The sequence below is a fragment of the Gossypium hirsutum genome, chromosome D13, assembly GCF_007990345.1.
Source record: "Gossypium hirsutum isolate 1008001.06 chromosome D13, Gossypium_hirsutum_v2.1, whole genome shotgun sequence".
In the NCBI taxonomy this organism is placed as follows: domain Eukaryota; kingdom Viridiplantae; phylum Streptophyta; class Magnoliopsida; order Malvales; family Malvaceae; genus Gossypium; species Gossypium hirsutum.
The window spans coordinates 17,444,834-17,458,286 of record NC_053449.1 but is presented as its reverse complement, the minus strand read 5'-3'; the positions used below and the strand labels follow the sequence as shown (position 1 = coordinate 17,458,286).

Genomic DNA, 13,453 nt, shown 5'->3' with positions numbered 1-13,453 from the left:
AGAATATTAATTATTAAGAATTTTTTTAAATTATATAGTTTAATTAAAATACATTTAATAATAATTATGTTAATTTATATTTTACAGTATCATATATTATGATTTGAGTAAATTAATATAAGAACATTAATTATTAAGAATTTTTTAAAATTATATAGTTTAATTAAAATATATTTAATAATAATTATGTTAATTTATATTTTACAGTATCATATATTATGATTTGAGTAAATTAATATAAGAATATTAATTATTAAGAATTTCATTAAATTATATAGTTTAATTAAAATATATTTAATAATAATTATGTTAATTTATATTTTACAGTATCATATATTATGATTTGAGTAAATTAATATAAGAATATTAATTATTAAGAATTTCATTAAATTATATAGTTTAATTAAAATATATTTAATAATAATTATGTTAATTTATATTTTACAGTATCATATATTATGATTTGAGTAAATTAATATAAGAATATTAATTATTAAGAATTTTTTTTAAATTATATAGTTTAATTAAAATATATTTAATAATAATTATGTTAATTTATATTTTACAGTATCATATATTATGATTTCAGTAAATTAATATAAGAATATTATCCAATTAAGAATTTCATTAAATTATATAGTTTAATTAAAATATATTTAATAATAATTATGTTAATTTATATTTTACAGTATCATATATTATGATTTCAGTAAATTAATATAAGAATATTATCCAATTAAGAATTTCATTAAATTATATATTTTAATTAAAATATATTTAATAATAATTATGTTAATTTATATTTTACAGTATCATATATTATGATTTCAGTAAATTAATATAAGAATATTATCCAATTAAGAATTTCATTAAATTATATATTTTAATTAAAATATATTTAATAATAATTATGTTAATTTATATTTTACAGTATCATATATTATGATTTCAGTAAATTAATATAAGAATATTAATTATTAAGAATTTATTAAATTATATATTTTAATTAAAATATATTTAATAATAATTATGTTTAAATATGATTAAATTATTTATTATTGATAATAAAATCTTATTATAATTTAAATAACAATAACAATAATCATTTACCAAAACAAATTTCTGCTAAGGGTATTCTAGTCATTTTAGTTTTTTCTATTATGCTATTACACCTCTATTCCATTCAACCAAACACAAGATTACTATTACGCCTCTATTCCATTACATTCAACCAAACAGTGGATTAGCTATTACACCTCTAATCCAATACACCTCTAATCCCAATACACCTCTAATTCAATACGCCTCTAATCCAATACAGCGAACCAAACGTGCCCTTAATGGATACATCACATCCAATAAAGCAAGGGCACGTTTGGTTCACTGTAATGGAATAGAGCTGTAATTGAATAGAGCTGTAATAGAATAAAGCTGTAATGGAATAGAACTGTAATAGTATTCTTGTGTTTGGTTGAATGGAATGATGTTGTAATAGCATAAGGAAAAAAACTAAAATGACTAGAATACCCTTAGCAGAATTTTTTTTAGATAGATGATTATTGTTATTATTATTAAATTTTAATAAGATTATTAATATAAATAATAAATAATTTAATCATATTTTAACATAATTATTCTTAAATATAATTTAATAAAAAATCATAATATATAATACTATAAAAATAATAATATATAATCTACTTTATTATTTTTAAACTGCAATAGATATTTAACGTGCTAAAATATCATTAGTGAAACAAATAATTTAATTATTCTACAATAAAAAATAAAATATTAGGAGTAATAAATAACTTGAGAATTATATTTCACATCCAAACGTAATATTCATATATTAACAAAAAATTACATGATTTCATTAGTTTATATGTCATAATCCATATGTTATAAAATTTTACAACACTAGATTACCTTCATGTCAAAGCATTTTAACTTTGAGATCCAACACTACCATAAATTCATGGTTTTCTTCATTGCAAAAGCCAATTAAGTTCACATACAACAGCATTGATTGGATGAGGTTTCAACTGCCCACCATGTATATATGGTTCTTTTCATACATATAGCTCATCTGTACAAAAACTGTACAAAGATAGGATACCTAAAGTTAATTAAAAAATGGTGTCATCACCACCACCGCCATCAAGAGTAGTTAGATTACAAATACAAGGTCTGCTGAAAGTTGATTTGGCTGCTCATTTCCTTTATCTAGGAAAGTAATCTTTGTTCCTTTCTTCCACCCTGGCTTCCCATCAATGGTTAATATTTCCGATTCCTGTGCTTGTTGCTTGTAAAGATCCAAAGTATTGTCCGATCAGCAAGATCAAAAATATAAAGCTACCAATAATGATGCCATCATCACAACAGTGTAATTAAGGTGAGAATATCTCAGTTGAGTTCATAGTTTTCAGCATGAGTATCGCATGTGGGTAAACTAATAAACATCATCACAATAGTTTTCAACAGTCGGGTCCTATGTTACACGGATTTGGGTGAGTATTGCATGTGGGTAAACTAATAAACTGGACTCTACAAATGCTATGCATTTATTATGTTGCTAAGACTCCTTACTTTTCTTGAATTACTTGTGTCTAACACTCATGTTTGACAAATAGAGAGAAGATAGGACCTTTAAGGATCCTCCAAATACATGAAAAAACTTTAAAAAAATCCATACATACTCGTAACCAACACTCATTTTTGAGTACAAGTAACATAGATGCATTTGTATTTTATCCCTCTTCTGATTACCATTCATCAATTTCTTACTCCAATCTCTAATTCACTTTCAGGAAAGGCAATAGCGATAAAGATTACATCTCTAACACTAATAAATAGCTATGCTATTGGAAAATTAAAAGCCAAAGCAACATGGCCTGAGCATAATCACTCCCAGACTACTATAGCAACTGAACAAATCAGAGCAGAGCTAATGTGCTAAAAACGAGTTGCAAGTTCTCCATGAATAACATTTAATTACACGAATGACAGAGAATTCTACAAGAGAAGAAGAAGACGTAAGAAAATTCCAACACACAGTATATATATCACGAAAGGAAGTGGTTGTTTAAAATAGCAAGTTCAGTCAATTAAGCTTAATTCCAAAACACAAATGGCCAAATTCCTTGCACTCTTTTTTTTTTCTAAATCAACAGTCTCAGCAAAGATCACATGCAACAAAGGGGTTAAAACAAGAAGTAGAAGTAAAAGGGTACAAAGCATATTATGATTCCACATAAAACTTCAGCTCCAACGGAAGAATGAACAAACTTCAATCCAGAATCTAAGAATTCAACTTTCAGGTAAGCATTTTTCCTTACATTTCGAGAATCATAATCACTCATTCAAATCAAATATGTTTCAGAACATAGATGTCAGATTCGTATAAGTTAGGAGAAATGAAAAAGCTCCAGCAACAAAGATTTTATGTGAAGTAGATATAGAATTTTTTTTTTTAAAAAAAACACATAGCTCGTGTTGCAACCGCCATTTCTCACTTGCTCTTCCGCAAAGCATCTGGAATTACAAAAAAAAACCGAAATGAAAAATTTAAAAATAATGAAAAAAAACACAGTGAAACAGAACTAACAGAGGAAGTGTGCAATTAGAGAATGACCGCAAAATGCAGGAAAAAGAAAAAAGAGAGCAAGAAAGCAACGATGGAATCAAATCTAAAATACCTTTGGGAGATGTTTTATTGTTGAAGATCTTCAACATGAGATTAACTTCACTGGTTTATCCTTAAAAAACAAACAAAAACCCTAGGAAACCAATAGCAATGTGAGAGTAATAGCACTTCCAGTGAAGGAGAGACCTGGGCATCCATAACCCTGCAACCCATAAATAACCAAACATCTTGCTTGATTTCCACTTCAAGGAACAAATAAGCTAAAAACCAAAACCTGCATAGGAATAACCTTGATAGTACCACCAGAAATACGAAGAGCACCAAGTTTGGGAACAATTTGGAATGGAAACTTTTAACATGTTTCATCTTCTTGAAGAGGGTCGAACAATAATATAAAAGGAAATCAAAATGGGAGTAGAGTTACCTAAGGGACGACTGCTCACATCGAACCAATTCGATTGTTTCTCTTCTCAAGTTTCCACCTCATACGATTCGTAATTGAAGGCCTTGTTGAGGGTTGTTAGGGTTTGTCAAAGGGTTGGTCAGGATAGAAGCATGAAAAGGAGGGAGAAGGTTGGAAGGAAATGGGAAGAAGAATGAAAAAAAGAAGAAGATGTTTCAGATGTGAGAAAGAAATGAGAAGGGTAAAGTCGAAACTTAGACCTAATTTTTCATGCTGAATCGCTATTTCGTGGGGAGAGTGCCGAATGGTAAAAGACAGTTTTGCGTTGAATAACCCCGTATGGAATAGGGCTGTAATGGCCCATTACAGCCAACCAAACAATGAAATAGGTAGAGACCACCGAATTGGGGGAATGCATTCCTATTCCCCCAACCAAACATGATGTAAATGAAAAATACTGAATATCATCAATAAAGATAAAACTTAGAGATTATGCTAATAAAAAATTGCAATAGAAAAGTTTAAATTGATGGCATGATACCAAAAATGCAAAAAATAAATAAAATGGTGATTAAAAGATGAGGTAAGGAATTCTTTTTCATTGTTAAATCGTTAAAAGTACATTATTTTCTTTAAGATTAGATAAATTGTAAATTTTGTGTTAATTTCTTGATAATTATAAATTCAGCAAAAGCAAGCATTATAATTACTTTATTTCAAGCAACAAAAATTATCATTGGATTTAAAATTTTATAATATCAAGTATTTAGAAGATAAGGTAATGAAAATTCTAATTTCATAATTTAAAAATATAATTATTATAAAATTATTGTATTTAGTTGCAGGAAGAAATATAAAAAAGAACCTAATTATTACAATAATTTGGTTTCAAAACAAAATAAATAATCATGTAAATAGATGAGAAGCAAAAGATTGAATGAGTTTTATGCTTGATCTAAAAATATTTAAAAATTGAAGATAAAGATACATACAAAAAAAAAGCTCGCAAAAAGATTAAAAAAAGGTGTTGATGAGGGTATCAACAAGGAAGGAGAAAGGGGAGGATGTGGTGGTTTTGTAGAAGGTTGGCTCACCCTAATTGAGCGTAGAGCCAAAGGAGGCATGTAAGCAATGAATCTAAAAACACAAAGGAGAAGGTTGAGGATAATAACGTGGTTGAGGATGCTAAGGGTTCGACCCCTTCATCGAATTTAGGGTTACATATAGTAGAGGTCTCGTGTTTGGGAATGTTGATGTGGTAAACTTGTAACACTCCTAGTCCGTATCCGTCGCCGTATTAAGGCTACGGAGTGTTACCGGAGTATAACATCATACAATGAACATTTAGTTAACAGTAACAATTCATCAAATAAATCATAGCAACATCAACTAAAATCATACATACAGTCCCTTTTACGAGCTCTCGAGGCCCTAAAAAGACATTAGAAACGAATTAGGACTAAATAAAAAACATATGAAATTTTTTGGAAAAAGTTAAAAATTTTCAAACTATAGGGGTCACACGGCTGTGTGACTCACACGGCTAAGAAACATGCCCGTTTCTTAGGCTGTGTGGGCATTCTAAATAGGGACACATGGCCATGTCCCAACCCATGTCTGTACCCATGTAACTCGCTAGCTTGGGACACATGGCCATGCCACACACCCGTGTGCCAGGCCATGTGATAGGCTGTGTAACAGCCTGACTTGTAACCCTTCGAAAGCTATAGGGGACACACGGCGTGTTGCCTGGCCATGTGTCACACATGACTGAGATACACGCCTGTGTCTTTACCCATGTGGATAAAAAATAGGTCATTTTCAAGCCATTTTTGTCACCCAAATTCATACCACTTCTATAAGACAAAAACACCTATAATCAACCATCAAAACTCACTTAACATATGCAAAATTCAAAATTAAACAACCTAAAACTATCCATACAACCATTTTGCCAAAATGACACCTCAACTTCCACAATCAAATTTACCTAAACAACTATCCAATTCATTCATGTTCAATTCATACCAATTGGACAACCATAAAGCCACATTTGCCATATTCTTCATACACCAAAATATATACACATTAAGTGCCATTATAACTATTTGCATACCTATCATGCATCTTACCAATTAGACTAAAACCAACTACATTCAAAGTTACCATACCATTTCCATCAACATTTTCTTACCATCAACTTAACCAGCACAAACATCAAATTAACAACCACACAAAATACCATATAATCATAATATCATACCAACTAGTTCATCAACCAAAATAACACATATACAAGCCACACATAATGGCTAAAATCATTAAACAAAATGCCTATACATGCCATTATAGCCATGACTCAAAATTGTCAAAATATACTGATATAACTAATGGATAGTGTGATGGATCTCCGACAACTTCCAATCTGAACGAGCTTCTGATTATCTAGAAACACAAAGGAAATAACACAAAGTAAGCATATAATGCTTAGTAAGTTTGTAATTCATAAACAAAGTTTACCATTTCAATTTATAATCATAAAAACAATTTGAGATAATCCAACATGACTTGGCATTAGCCTAAGCAACAACAACCTTTCAAGTTAGATAATCACATAGCTTAGCAAATCATCTCAAAACATCATAGCTTTTGTACACACTACTTATAAGCATTCATACTTTCAAGCATATGGCTAAGCATATTTCAAGCATCATCAACTCATACATTTTCATACTTTCATAACAACAATTATTGAACCATTTGTTGAACCTTCCCTTTTTCATAACCGTTGAACCACTAGAATAATATTGGATACGCGGGAATCTAACACACTCTGTGCCATCATGTGATCGAAACCACTACTATCTCATATCTCGTATCAATGCTCTCTCTCGAGTCATAAATGGGTCTGCTCACACAAGCTGACAGTCAAGACGTAGCTACACGGTGCTGCTCACACAAGCTGTCAAGTAATAGCAACACATGTCAAAAAATCTGCCACCGATAGGACGTATAAGACCAGCACCCGAAACACAGTAACCCCTAATGACATGTCATTTGTACCTTATATATTCCTAAGGTTCAAACGGGATCTGAAAGTCACTAAAACTTCGTTGGATTTTTCCGTAAAGACGTAATACTATAATATAACATAAAAGCATGTAAATCTAGCATAATGCAACTTTAATTCAATGTATGAACTTACCTCGATCGCAAACGAGAATTTATGATAAACTAATTCGATACTTTTTCCTTTCCTCAATACTAATATAACCTTTATCTTTATTTTTGTTCTTTTATTTCCCCTTTTTCCTTTCATAAGAAAATTTTACATTATTTGCTGGAAATTGATCTCTTGAAAAACTAAACCAGAATCAATTCTCGATCTAACTTGTTCTTCCACTAGTTGTTGAAACTATCATTGTTAATCTTCAAATTCTCGTCAAAATATTTGTAAGTACCCTTGTTTCAAATAAAAGAACACATAAATTCTGGGATAGATATGTTCACATTAATCTTTCAAGATCGATTAAATGATCTTTTACGAATCTTGCCAAGTTTTCCCGAAATCTTGATTTTCTTGAAGATCATTATTAATTCTTGTGTATTTATCGGTTGAAAGACTCGTTGTAGGTATCCTAGATTGAATTTGGACATGAGGATTGTCATTTGAGACTCCGATGATAGCTGTGTGTTCTTTTACAAGAAAATTGAGGCAAAATTGAGCTTAGGTTAGACCACACGGCTAACCACACGAGTGTTAGAGGTGCTCGTAAGAACCACACAGCCCCTCACATGACCATGTCTCCCTAAAACCCTAGGTTTCCATTTTTCACATGGCTTAGAACCCTCCATAAGGCCTACAATATGATTATGTCTCCCTTGTAGGTTGAAATTTTTAATGTCACACGACCACGGTCTCTCAAATAGTCTAGCCACACGACCATGTACCTATTTCACACGACCTAGGGCTTTCTACACGATCAAGTCACATGGCCATGTGTTCCCTGGAACCAAGAATTTATAGTTTGGACCCAAAATTTTATGTTTTGATCAAATTATTCCCTAAATAAGTTCTAAACTAGTTTTAGTGAATTAAATTGTACAATTAGGTCTCTAATAATATGAAATATGTTAGAATCCTTGATTGATCGAATTAATGTGGTATTTACATTTTTTATATATTTATATGAATTATGATCAATATATGTCACTATACTTGTGGTCGTATGAATGACATGCCTTATATTATTGTTAATCAGAGTACATGAAAAACATGACTTTGCTACTGATTTTCCATGTGTTAGTACATTAAATGCTACCATATATGGTTTGTATTATATTCGCTACATTGTATTGCATGGAATGAGACGATATGATTGGAGAAAGTATTGACAGTATATCTGTATTTAATTTTTGTTGAGTACCCACAGCCATAGGTAGATTCCATCTGCGAAGTTTTGTTGTGCATTCACAACCCTTTGGCAATTATCATCCGCAAGCATGTTGTGCTTCTACGACCATTGGCAGATTTCATTTGCAATATTTTGTTGCGTACCCACAGCCATCTGCATATTTCATTTGCGATGTTTTGTTGTGTGTCCGCAGCCATTGATAGTAAAGCTGCAACGTATTGGTGGTTAATACACAATTTGGTGTGTTAGTGGTTGGAGTTCTAGGGAAACTCCCATTGTGGTGTATCACGATGGGGTAGGATGTATTCTATTTTAAAAACCCAAAAATGTATGACATCTTATAAATAATGTGTATAAAAATCTAGAAGTTATTTTATGAGGTTTATATATATTTGCATGAAAATATACATGTGTGTATGTATATGAGTATTGTGGGCAAATTTGAGAGTTTGGTTAGTCTGAAAACTATTATTGTGAGTTATAATATATTAATGATGGTTGCATTGAATAACCAATACTCTGAATTGAATTACTATCTATGATTATTTTATGCAATGTTATTTAATGTGTCTTAACAACTGTTTATATTGATTTTATTGTAAATGAACTCACATTAAGCATCATAATGAACTCCCTCTTAAATTTTCATCATTACAGATAACCCATCAGGTTAGGACGCGAACATGACATCTAGAGGGTTTCGACACAGTCTACTTTAATTTTAATTTATTAAGGCTTATTCTTATGATTTACTTTATTAGTTCGAGGACTGTAATATTTTATTTTGAAATTGTGGCATGCGATTTAAGATTTAGGGTTGCTTATTATTACATGACACTTTAATTTTTATTCAGGATATCATGTCAATATTATTAATTAATTATGCATGAACCTTGATATTTATTAAAAACATAAGTAAAAACTGTCTTTTTTGCTGCTAGATTATAACTAAAATTTAAGGAGCAATAAATTGATATTTAACTAAGTTTTCTACTAATATTAATAAATGTTTTAAAATGACTGTTTTCAAAACTCAGATAGCTTACTGGGTCACTTTGGTGGCTAATGTAATCTTCCAAATTCATGTAACTCCCTCAACCCAACCCGATTCGTCGGGTCCGAATCTTGGGTGTTACTATACATAATACTTAATGAAATATCAAATAGTCGACACAAGTTCCTTACTTAAAACATTTTTCTTAATTAATTTAACTAAGAGACTTAATATTTGAGAAGAAGGGAAAGTATTAAATATAAATTTGTACACCAAACTTGTTACAACTTATTACAGTATAAAAGTTTGTTAAGGACAGACTCTTAGGGCGTAACCCTATTCTACGCCACTTTTCCACTATATGCATAATAACTCACTTCGTTGCTACCCTAGCGCACTCTTGGCGTCATACCTCCTGGTGGATTCTCTTACCACAGTACTTGAAACAATAATAGAAAAATTCTAAAAAATGGCTAGGAATGAGAATAATCTTAGTCTCAAGGATAATGTGAATAACCAAGATCTTAATCCCCTAGTTCGTAGGGTGATAGATGACCGAGACAGACCAATCCGAGAGCATGTCATGCTAATTTTGGATGATTTGAATCCAAGGATAGTCGGACCATAAATTCAAGCTCAGTAATTCGAGTTGAAACTGGTAGTGTTTCAAATGTTACAAACAGTAGGACAGTTTAGTGGATTACCTACTATAGATACAAGATTGCACTTAACACTTTTTCTAGAGGTTTGTGACTTGTTTAAGCAACAGGGTGTTCTTAAAGATGCTCTGCAACTTAAACTGTTTCTATATTCATTAAGAAATCATGAGAGAGCATGGCTGAATGTTTTGTCATCGAGAATAGTGGCATCATGGAATGATCTTTGCCAGAGGTTTTTGCTACGGTATAATCCACCAAATATGAATGTCAAGCTTAGAAATGGCATCACATCTTTTCATTAATTAGAGGATGAAACACTATATGAAGCTTGGGTATGATTTAAAGACTTAATTCAGAAGTGTCCGGTGCATAGATTTCAACATTGGACTCAAATAGAGATATTCTATACTGGGTTGAATGCGCATACGAGGATGGTAGTTGATGCTTCTACCAATGGCACTCTGTTGGATAAATCTTATAATGATGCATATGAGATTTTGGAAAAGATTGCCAATAATAATTATCAATATCTGACCATAAGACTTGGGATGGCTAAGAGAGCTGCTGGTATTATGGGCTTGATGCAATCACTTCATTGATAGCCCAGGTATCTTCTTTGGCTAATAAGATCAAAAAATTGAAGAAACCCAGTACAATTCAGAAGATGATAATAGCCGAGCTCTCCTGTGTTTATTGTGGTGAAGATTATGTGTTTGATGAATGCTCATCTAACTTAGAATCTGTGTACTACATGGGTAATTTTAACCGGAATAGTAATCTCTGTTGTAACACTTACAATTCAGTATGGAAGCAACATTTGAATTTTAGTTGCAATAATCAAGGTGCAGGGAATTCAAACAATGTTGCAAGGCAGAATGCACCGCCTGATTATAATCATCCTTTTCCGAGACAAAAAATATTCAACAGAGTCAAACAACATCATCCTCAACATCCATCGAAGCCTTGTTGAAGGAATATATGGCTAAAAATGATGTTATGATTTAGATTCGGGCTACTATAATTTAGAGTCAAGTTGTGTCTCTCCAAGCTCTTGAGAATCAAGTGGGGAAAATAGTGAATACTTTGAATTTGAGGCCACAAGGAGCATTTCCAAATGATAGAGAGAATTCAAGAACACAAAACAAGGAACATTGCAAAGCAATTACTCTTAGAAGTGGGACTCAGCTGGAAGGCATTGTTCAAGATACCATTGTAGAAGAAGACAACTCCAGACTCAACCAGGGAAAGAATTCAGACTCACCTGAAAAACATACTGTACCTAAAAAGGGTAAACAACAAAATGCTATGGCAGAATGCAATCATGTTGTCAACAAAAATGGCAAGGCAAAACAATATCAGCAACCTGAAGGATGACCACCTTTACCTTTTCCTTAGCGATTTCATAATTCTAAGTAGGATATTCAATTCAAAATATTTCTGTATGTATTGAGGAAACTCCATATCAACATATTGCTGGTAGAAGATTTGGAGCAAATGCTTAGTTACATGAAATTTATGAAAGGTATATTGTCAAAGAAGCGTAGATTGGGAGAATTTGAGACTGTTGCTCTCACTGAAGGGTGCACAACAATGTTGACGAATAAATTACCTGAAAAGTTTAAGGACCCAGTGAGTTTCACTAGCCATGTTCAATTGGAAATCAATATGCTGGTAAGGCGTTATGTGATCTAGGAGCGAGTATAAATCTAATGCCTATGTTTATTTTCAAGAAGTTGGGAATTGGAAAAGCAAGACCTACTACGGTTATGTTGCAACTAGCTAATCGATCCTACGTGTATTCGAAAGGTAAAATTGAAGATAAGTTGGTAAGAGTAGATAAATTTATCTTTCTTGCTGATTTCCTTATTTTAGAATATGAAGCTGACTAATATGTGCCAATTATTCTTGGAAGATCTTTTCTTGCTACATGCAGGACGTTAATTGATGTGCAGAAAGGCAAGCTGACTATAAGGGCAAATGATCAGCAAGTTACCTTTAATGTATTTAATGCTTCGAAATGTGTTGATAATAATGATGAATGCCACACCATTGGGTTGATAGAAACAGTAGTGGAGGATTTCACCAGATTTCGCCACAACATTTTTGACAGTGACGAAGACTCACTTGAGTAGAGTGATATAGTAAGTTTTGAGGAACTCAGTGAATTTATGGAAACCAAGCAGATAGTGGATAGACCACTGAAGAAGTTTGAATCTTTGGATTTATCAAATCGATGTTTCAATCCTCCTAAACCTTCTATAAAGGAACCTCCTACTGTAACACCCCAAACTCGGCCTAGACGTTACAGTCGGATCTGGCGTGTAACATTGAAGTGTCTTTCGAAAGATTGGACTCATTGGTAAAAATTTGTTTCCAAGTTTAAAATTAACTCCTTTATTATTAAATAAAGAAAAATGTTTGTCTTGTTATCAAATTTCGTGTTAATAAGTTAGTTTTAAATCGCGGAAGCTTTTTAAGTTCTATTGTTTTAAAAAAAACCTATCTTTGAAAACAATAATTATTTTAAAACTCGTCTTCTCCTAACTAGTAGTTTAAAATAGGTAAGCGAAAGCCCAATTAAAATTTTGAACAAACTTAAAGGCCTTATTACAAAAACAAAACCCAACATATAAATTAAATTAACAGAAAAGCAAATGTAAACAGCAGCAGACGTGTGGCCACCTCCAAGTCCCTCGCAGCACTGAATCACCTAAGGCTGAGGATTACCTGCACAGTTAAATGGAGAGGGTGAATTTACGAAATTTAGTATGCAATCCCCAGTCAACATACAACATGCAGTAACAATCTGGGCCTAAGCCCAACGCAATAATAGTACAGTGTGGGCCTTAGCCTGATATAATAACAATGTGGGCCTTAGCCCAATACAGAAACAGTGTGGGCCTTAGCCTATTACAGTAACAGTGTGATAATGCAACCCATCCCAATCCAGCCAACACACCACTCCGTACCACCAACACACCATGTGGGAATAAAATTGACCCACCCAACCAACACACCAATATCGCAGCAGAGCTGGCAGTAATAGTATTATAGCAAAGCTGCCAATAACAGTATATGTGGCGAAGCCACCAGTACAGTATACTTCCCCTATATTAGTATCCCAACCCCATGCAGTATGCCATGTCATAAATGATACGTGTATGTAGAATGTCATGCATAACATAGAGAAATCAGTCCTACATACATCAGGTCATAACAGTCATTTAATCTCCTAGGGGTATAATGGTCATTTTACCCTATAAAGGTATTTCGATCATTTTACCCTGTGGGGGTATTTTGGTCATTTTACCTTTCGAGGGTATATTAGTCATTTTA

At 32.0% G+C, this 13,453-nt stretch overlaps 1 long non-coding RNA gene and 1 other non-coding gene across 3 annotated transcripts; both read right to left on the bottom strand.

Moving 5' to 3' along the window:
• Nucleotides 1-1,966: 1,966 nt before the first annotated feature.
• On the bottom strand, nt 1,967-4,466 carry LOC107920805 (uncharacterized). 2 transcript variants are annotated; one of them, XR_001690795.2, is made up of 3 exons: nt 4,071-4,466; nt 3,699-3,848; nt 1,967-3,534 (listed from the first exon to the last, which is right to left on the bottom strand). It is a non-coding gene; the product is annotated as an uncharacterized lncRNA (long non-coding RNA). The 2 variants fall into 2 exon arrangements; XR_001690794.2 differs by having other exon boundaries at nt 3,699-3,920; nt 4,071-4,398.
• Nucleotides 4,467-10,386: 5,920 nt separating this feature from the next.
• Nucleotides 10,387-10,493, bottom strand: LOC121225943 (small nucleolar RNA R71). Its single transcript, XR_005923846.1, has one exon. It is a non-coding gene; the product is annotated as a small nucleolar RNA R71 (small nucleolar RNA).
• Between the last annotated feature and the right edge of the window lie 2,960 nt (nt 10,494-13,453).